We start from the raw sequence: 9044 nt of genomic DNA, 5'->3' as shown, positions 1-9044 counted from the left end.
ATATAATTTATTAGCTCAATTTTACCGCATCAGTCATCACATAAATACAAAATACAAAAATTAATTATCAAAATTTGTTCAAGTTTTTAAATTAAAAAAAAAAACTAATTAAAAATAAGCGATTTAAATTTATAAAAAATTTTTTATCCACTGAATGTTGACATGCAAGTTTTGTAGGCGTTTTCAGTATTTGGGAGGCAATGGACCGCTGCATCCGTACCACCAAGGTAGTGGATCCTCGCGTAGTCGTCACAGTTTATCACACCATCTCCGTTGCAATCCTAAAAAAAAAAAAAAATATTATTAAAATTAAATCTAATTTAAAAAACAATATTTTTAATTTTTTTTTAATTTTCACCTGAGCAGAAACGGTCCATGTATCCTTGAACGGCATTCGCGGCACAGAAGGGATCATTTACGCAACGAGTCCAGGCTGAAATAATTTATTTTTTATTATTGTTATTATTTTTGTTATTGAGATTGTTAGTATATATTACCTCCTTCAGCGTTTGGTGACTCATTGTTGAGCGTAGGTTTGCCTCCATCTGCCCAATAACCCCAGGTGATCCGGAATGGCCCACAAACGTCACCCAAACATGTATCCAGTTTTGGTATCGCACTCCGACGCAGCTTCACACATGCAGCCGAAACATGTTTTTGGGATTTGCTGAAGGTACTAATGCTGCTTTCGCTTCTATAGTTCTCACTTCTTGTGCTTTTAAAAAAAATTAATAAATAAATTATAAATTTTTTATTTAATGATTAAAAAATTAAAATATTTCACATTTTTTTAATTATTTAAAAAAAAATTCATAAAATAGAATTATAAACTTTTATTTAATATTAAAAATTATTTTGAAAAAGAAATTTTAAAAATATTAAGAATTTTAATATTAAATATTTAAAAATTAATATTGTTATTAAAAATATATATTTAAGAAATTTTTTAATTCTTTTAAAAAAATTTTTTTTTATTTTTTAAAATAAAAAGAGACTTTGAATTATTTTCGAATACTTGAAAGAAAAATTTTTTTTTCTGAAAAAATTGAAAAGATTAATAAAAATTTTTAATAACTTTCAGAAGTAAATTTGTCTGTGATAAAAACTTCTTAAGAAAAATATTTAAAATTCAAGAATTAAAATAAGGAAGTACGTGATCAGAATTTTAATTTCTAATAATCAAATTACATACTTAATAAATAAAAATCAATATAAAATCGCGGATAAATTAAAGGCCTTGAAGTAACATGAAGTTTAAGAGCTGTTTTATATATGTTATGAACTCAAAGTAGATTCCCTTGAACTTGTGTTTTAAGCGACTGGAATTTAAAAACTAGCAATAGTTTAAACTCGCTAAACCGGATCTTTTATTCACGTATTTTTCAGTTTTTATCATTAAATAATTACAACTATAACTTAACCGTAAATATGTAACATATATAGGATCTGAAGTTTATGCTTTAACTTTTATTATTATAAACTAAACGGTGACTCGCGGTTACACCAACGCAATTACTAATTGTCCTTCTAAATGCGTGACCACGCACTTGAAGTAGTTTGAATAATTTTTAGTAAAAATATAAATAATAATAATAATAATATTTTATTTGAAGTTTTTTAAATAATTGATTCGTTAAACTGCTATTGCTTGCCAAATGGGGAAGATGATAGATAGTAGTTGATTTGGATCATTGTAAACTATTCTAGCCGTGACTCAATTATTATATTTTGATTGAAGTAATATGTTAGGAGGTGAAAACTGGGTTAAATATTTATTTGAAAAGCTTGTTTAAATTTATTTATTGGGTCAGATAAATTGTTATTATTATTATTTAGAGAAGAGAATTGAAAATATTTTAGAGTTATTATTTGAATTATTAAAAATTTTTTTTAAATTAAAGAAGAAAATTTTTAATCTTTTAATTTTATTAAAATTTTTTAGATTTAAAATTATTTTATTATCATTAACAACTTTGCACGATCACTATGTGACTGCCGTGACTCATGAATGATAAATAATTAAAGTTTTGTTTTATTAAATAATAACTCATTTGTTAAATTGCACTGTACTTTCTTAAATATTTGCTTAGAGATATTAAAGCTCACCTAGATGTTACACTCATCAAGACCTTTCAGTTTGAGTACCCACATGTATTTTGATATTATTTTTCATATATACATATATGTAATATATATAAATATATGAAAAATTGATGTGGTACTCGAATGAAAAAGTCATAATGAGCGTAATATCGGGATGACTTTCTCTCTTCAAAAATGTCAATATTTCTAAGATAACTTGTTAAAATGTCCGGTACTTTTCTGAACTGTGTGACATTTTAAAAAGATATAAGCTCATCCCGATGTTACGCTCATCGAGCATTTCATTTAAATACCCACATGCATTTTGATATATTTTTCATATATACATATATGTAATATATATAAATATATGAAAAATTGATGTGGGTACTCAAATGAAAGGTCTTGATGAGTGTAACATCGAGGTGAGTTTATATCTTAAAAAATGTCAATAGTTCACAAGATATTTGTTTGAAATACCCTGTATTTTCTTAACTATTGAGATTTTTAAAGATATAAGCTCATCTCGATGTTACACTCATCAAGACCTCTCATTTGAGTACTCACGTGCATTTTTATATATTTTTCATATATACATATATATAATATATATATAATATATGAAAAAAGAATGATGTGGGTATTCAAACGAAAGGTCTTGATGAATGTAACATCGAGATGAGCTTATATCTTTAAAATAATCAATCGATTTACAAGATATTTGTTGAAATGCCCTGTACTTTTCTTAAATATTGAGCATTTTAGTAAAGATATAAACTCATCCCGATGTTACACTCTCATCAAGACAGTTCGTTTAAGTACCCACATGCATTTTGATATATTTTTCATATATACATATATGTAATATATATAAATATATGAAAAAATTGATATTGGAGTATTCAAACGAAAGGTTTGGATGAGTGTAACATCGAGATGAGCTTATATCTTTAAAAATGTCAATCGTTTACAAGACAATTTGTTGAAATGCCCTGTACTTTCTTAAATATTGACATTTTTAAAGATATAAGCTCATCCCGATGTTACACTCATCACAGCAGCGTTCGTTTAAGTACCCACATGCATTTGATATATTTTTCAAGTATATACATATATGTAATATATATAAATATATGAAAATTGATGTGGGTACTCAAAACGAAAGAGTCTGTGGATGTGAGTGTAACATTAGGGGATGAGCTTATATCTTTAAAAATGTCAATATTTTACAACATACAAGGTCATTTCTTAATCATGTATCTAGAGATAGAGCATTATCGAATGCAGCCTAAATACTTATCATCATAAAATTGACTATCGATGAAAATGAGAAATGAAACCTTGAAAAAAGTTAACAAATTCAAATCAAGACCTTTGCAATGACACTAGAATTTCACTAAAAAAACCGAATTTTTATCATATGACTATTCTGGACACTAAATTTTTTCTTATTCTCTTAATAATATAGATTATTATATAGATCAAATTATTTATTAATTTTTATTAAAAAAATTTAATAAAAAAGAAAATTTATTTTTTAAAATTTATGCAAAATAAAAATTTCAACTTTATAAGACATAAAACATATTTTTACTCTAAAATTATTAATAATTTTAAAAAATAAATTCGATAATAATAATAATAAAATTTCAGGTCAAATATAAAAAAAAAAAATTGTACTGAAAAAAAATCACAAGAAATGTTTAAATATAAACTTTCCTTAAAAAAATCTTACACTTTTTCTTCAGAAAAACTAAAAAAAAAAAAAAAAAAAATACTTACCATAAAAGCACAAGCACATTACAGAAGCAACAATACAAAAGCTCTCATTTTATTCAACTAATAAAATAGCGGAACAAAATATAGACACAAGATCGATAGACACAAGCGATAAAGTTAACTGGATTACCGATTTGCAAGATCGAGGTCATATATACCGCGCTTCAATCAGTAAGGATGAGCCGTCGTCGGTCTTTGAGAGGGGGAATCCAAGCATCTAAAGACCCCTCATGTGCATCCAGCAATTACACATCTATGTCTAGTCCACATAAATAATTGTAATAGAAGTAATAGAAATCAATATAATATAAAAATAACAGAAAATAGCTTTCTGAGTAATTGTTACATTTTATTGAAAAAAAAAAAAAAAAAATTATTTCTTTCTTTTTCTCAAATATATATTTATCCGTTTGTTTTATTTAATGTGCAATGTGTAATAAGATTTACTGTTATAACGATATAATTGAACTTGAAGACTTCTTAATGATAACAATCTAAGAAAATCCCAGTGATATAACACAAGTTTCAAAGTAAAAACATTTAAATAAATTAAAAAAATAGTTGATTACATCCGTGTGGATTTTTTTGAGTAAAAAGAATTTTATTTTACTTTGTAATAAATAAAATAAGTTAGAATTCTTTTTTTATAAATGCGACCTTTTAGATAAATTTTATTATGAGATCATTAAAGTGTTCTAATAATTTTGTTGTTACTCACATTAAAAGATTTTATTTTTTTTTTTTTTTTATTGACAAAACAAAAGAAAGATGAATGATTAGACTTTGACCAAAAAATAATTAATTGTTTAATGATTCAATTAGAATTGTTCTTGGCTTATTCATTTTATTTGTGATTAATTTCTCGTTTTTTTTTTTTTTTTTTTTTTTCTAAGAATTACATTTTTTTAAGGGGGATAATAGCCACTGTGAAATTAAAAAAAAAAAAATTTTTTTTTTTTTTAATTCAAAGTTTATATATTAAAAAGTATGTAGAGATTTTATATGAAAATTTCGAATATTTTTCAAGTTATAGTCGATTTTATTACAGCAAAAATGATTCGTAATTTTTTCTTTCCGTATTCGTCTACTCAATAGCTATAGTTACACATATGAGATTTAGAAAATTTTGATTTTTAAGATTTTTTTAGAGCTGTTTGAATCCCAAAAATTAAAAAAAACGAAAAGTTTTTGACACAATATGTCGCCATTTTTTTAAATCCAAATTTTTCAAAAATCCCCTACGTGGAACGATAACCATATGCATGCAAATTACAACGCAGTATGTTTTTTTTAGATAATCCGTTTTTGAGTTAGAGGAATCTCACCGTGGTGGGGAAATTTTTTGGTGTAACTCCACAAAAAATGCTTATGACGTTGTAACAACTAATATTTAAAAAAAAAAAAAAGCTAGGAACTTTGCAGTCATTATGTGACTGCCGTGACTCGTGAACTATAAATGAATAATATTATTTTGCTTTTATTAAGATAATGACTTTTGTTAATTTCCACTGTACTTTTTAATTATTGACGTTTTTAAAGATATAAGCTCATCCGATGTTACACTCATCAAGAGCTTTCATTTGAGTACCCCACATGCATTTTTTGATATATTTTTTCATATATACATATATATAATATATAAAATATATGAAAAAAATGATAATGAGCCTCAAATGAAAGATCTTGATGATTGTAACATCGGGATGAGCTTTATATCTTTAAAAATGTCAAGAATTGACAAAATACTAAGCGCCATTTCTTAATTATTGATATTTTTAAGATATAGGCTCATCCCGATGTTACACTCATCAAGAGACTTTCATTTGAGTACCCACATGCATTTTTGATATATATTTTCATATATACATATATATAATATATAAAATATGTGAAAAATGATATTGAATACTCAAATGAAAGGACTTGATGAGTGTAATATCGGGATGAGCCTATATCTTAAAAAATATCAATAGTTCACAAGATACAAGGCCATTTTTTAATTATTGATATTTTTGAAGATATAAGCTCATCCCGATGTTACACTCATCAAGAGCTTTCATTTGAGTACCCACATGCATTTTTGATATATTTTTCATATATACATATATATAATATATAAAATATATGAAAAAATGATGTGGGTACTCAAATGAAGTCTTGATAAGTGTAACTATCGGAGTGAAACTACTATCTTCAAAAATGTCAATAGTTCTAGATACAAGGCCATTTTTTAATTATTGATATTTTTGAAGATATAAGCTCATCCCGATGTTACACTCATCAAGACCTTTCAGTTGAGTACCCACATGCATTTTTGATATATTTTTTGTATATACATATATATAATATATAAAATATATGAAAAAAATGATGTGGGTACTCAAATGAAAAAAGATGTTCGATGAAGTCTTAACTATCGGAGTAAGCTGTATATCTTTAAGAATAGTCAGCAATTCTGAAGATACAAGGCCATTTTTATATCTATTGATAGCTTTGAAGAGTATTAGTCTATGTCTCACATCGGAGTACGCTATCTTAAATTCAAGTTGACAGCAAATACGATTTCTTAATCATTGATATTTCTAAGCTATGAGCTCATCCATGTTACACTCATCAAGAGTTGCATATGGTACCACATGTATTTTTGATATATTTTTCATATATACATATATATAATACATAAAATATATGAAAAATGATGTGGGTACTCAAATGAAAGCTCTTGATGAGTGACTATCGAGTGAGCTTATATCTTTAAAAATGTCAATAGTTCACAAGATACAAGGCCATTTTTTAATTATTGATATTTTTGAAGATATAAGCTCATCCCGATGTTACACTCATCAAGACCTTTCATTTGAGTACCCACATGCAATTTCATATATTTTTCATATATACATATATATAATGTATAAAATATATGAAAAAATGATGTGGGTACTCAAATGAAAGGTCTTGATGAGTGTAACATCGGAACGAGTTTATATCTTTAAAAATGCCAATAGTTCACGAGATACAAGGTCATTTCTTTATTATGTATCTAGAGATAAAATATTTTCGAATGCAGCCTGAATACTTATCATAAATTGACTATTGGTGAGAATGATATAAAACCATAAAAAAGTACAACTTCAGGTCAAGACTTTTCCAACGATACCAAATTTAACCATTAAAACAAAATTTTGCTTATTCTCTTAATAATATAGATTTAGGAGAACGATCTTTAATATATACTTTATAAAACAAAAAAAAACATGATCTCCAAATTCCTTTATTATCTCAGTCAAAAAAATTCCCGAAAATCACCTATTTTTTCAATCCTCACAGTGGCTATCTCTCTTGATAAAAATTAAATTTTATTTAAATTGACACTCTGTGAATATCAAAAGTATTTTTATCTAAACCGGATTTTTGCACATAAAATCGCTTAGAAAAAATTTCTGAATCACGGACTAAATTTTTTTCAATAAAAACTTTGACAATTATGTTTGTTTATGGGGATATATTTTATAGTGTAATATTATATAAATAAAATATATGAAGATAAAAAGAAACTTTCTAAAATTTTCGGGGGAATAAATTAAGTGTGAGGTCATGGTTTTAAAATGCAAGATTGACTATATTTTTAAAAATAAAATATTGCTTTTTAAAATTATTATCAATTTTATTGCTTTTGTTTTATTCAAAAGAATTAATATATTCTTTTATGTCAATTATCGTAAATTTAAGAATTATATTTTATAAGTAATTAATTTGATAATATTAAGAAAAAAAAAATTGAATGATAATTAAGAATTAAAAATTAAATGATTAGCTAAAAAAAAAAAACTTCAAATTATTCAAAAACGAAATCACTTTATTCAAATTTTAAAATAATGGACCAGAAGAATAATGAAAGTAAAATTTAAATCTTGTTGAAAGCCGCGATGTCGACGGACTGTACCGGTGATCCTCGAACTCCTGGATCATCTCAGTCAGAAGGTCGACAGACACTTTGTCGTCCCCTACTACACACATGATTTGGAGTTTGTTGATTCCATAGCAAACTGGGAATCACCTTGTTGCAAAAAAAATCAATTAGAAAATTGAAACTAAAAGAAAAATATATATTTTTATTTTTATACTAAAATCTGATTTTTGAAATTAAATTATTATAAAAAAAAAATAGAAAAATCTGGAAATTTTTTTAATTAAATTACTTCAAAAAAAGTTTAAAAAATAAAAAATTTTATAAAAAAAAATATTGTGCGACAATCTGACAATTCTTTTCAATTAAATTGATTGAAAAAAAAAAAATTTAAGGAATAAAAAGTTCAATAAAAAAAAATGATACAAAATCTGATAATTTTTGTAATTAAATTATTATAAAAATAAAAAAAAAAAATCTGGCAATTTTTTTAATTAAATTACTTCAAAAGAAGTTTAACAAAAAAAAACATTGTGCAGCAATCGGACAATTTTTTTAATTAAATTATTTAATAAAAATATCTGACAATTTTTTTCAATTAAATTACTTTAAAAAAAAAAAAATTAATAAATAAATTCAATAAGAAAAAAATGATACAAAAATCTGATAATTTTTTCAATTAAATTACTTAAAAAAAAAATTTAATAAATAAATTCAATAAGAAAAAAATAATACAAGAATCTGATAATTTATAAAATTAAATTATTATTAAAAAAAAAAAAAAATAGAAAAATCTGGCAATTTTTTAAGGAAGTTCGAGCGTAACTAATGAGTCAAAATAGTGTTAACATTTTTTTAAAATTTTAGTCTTCCCAATATTAGTCAAAATTCTTTATTTTAATTTAAAATAATTTAAACAATATAATAATTGATGATTTTTACTTATTTAATAAAGTAAAGTAATGAAATTACTTTGGTATTTATTACTTGCCGGAATAAATAAACAGATTTGGCAATAGCGCGCTTGATTATACTCATATCAGAGACGTGGATGAGTGTGTGAGTTAAACATTTCTCTCTCTGTAACTATATTTCTATCCTTTTCTTTTTTCTCAGCTGTTGACGCGATGTTGTCAAATCTTTATTCGAATAAATGGCTGACGATAAACGAGTTACAAACATAAAATTTGACTTTAAATATTTCAAAAATTATATCGGTAATGTATTATTATTAAATTGTTTTTATATTTTGGAATAATCCAAGTTTCTTGTGTAT

At 24.7% G+C, this 9044-nt stretch overlaps 1 long non-coding RNA gene and 1 pseudogene across 1 annotated transcript; one reads left to right on the top strand and one right to left on the bottom strand.

Annotated features, from left to right (window-relative positions):
* Positions 1-234: 234 nt before the first annotated feature.
* Positions 235-3883, bottom strand: LOC123274140 (annotated as a pseudogene).
* A 1523-nt stretch (positions 3884-5406) lies between these two features.
* Positions 5407-7897, top strand: LOC123274141. Its single transcript, XR_006511454.1, has 3 exons — positions 5407-5417; positions 6288-6289; positions 7783-7897. It is a non-coding gene; the product is annotated as an uncharacterized LOC123274141 (long non-coding RNA).
* Positions 7898-9044: the final 1147 nt, after the last annotated feature.

Source organism: Cotesia glomerata, unplaced genomic scaffold, assembly GCF_020080835.1.
Source record: "Cotesia glomerata isolate CgM1 unplaced genomic scaffold, MPM_Cglom_v2.3 scaffold_235, whole genome shotgun sequence".
Lineage (NCBI taxonomy): Eukaryota > Metazoa > Arthropoda > Insecta > Hymenoptera > Braconidae > Cotesia > Cotesia glomerata.
This window is presented reverse-complemented; position numbering and strand designations above follow the sequence as displayed.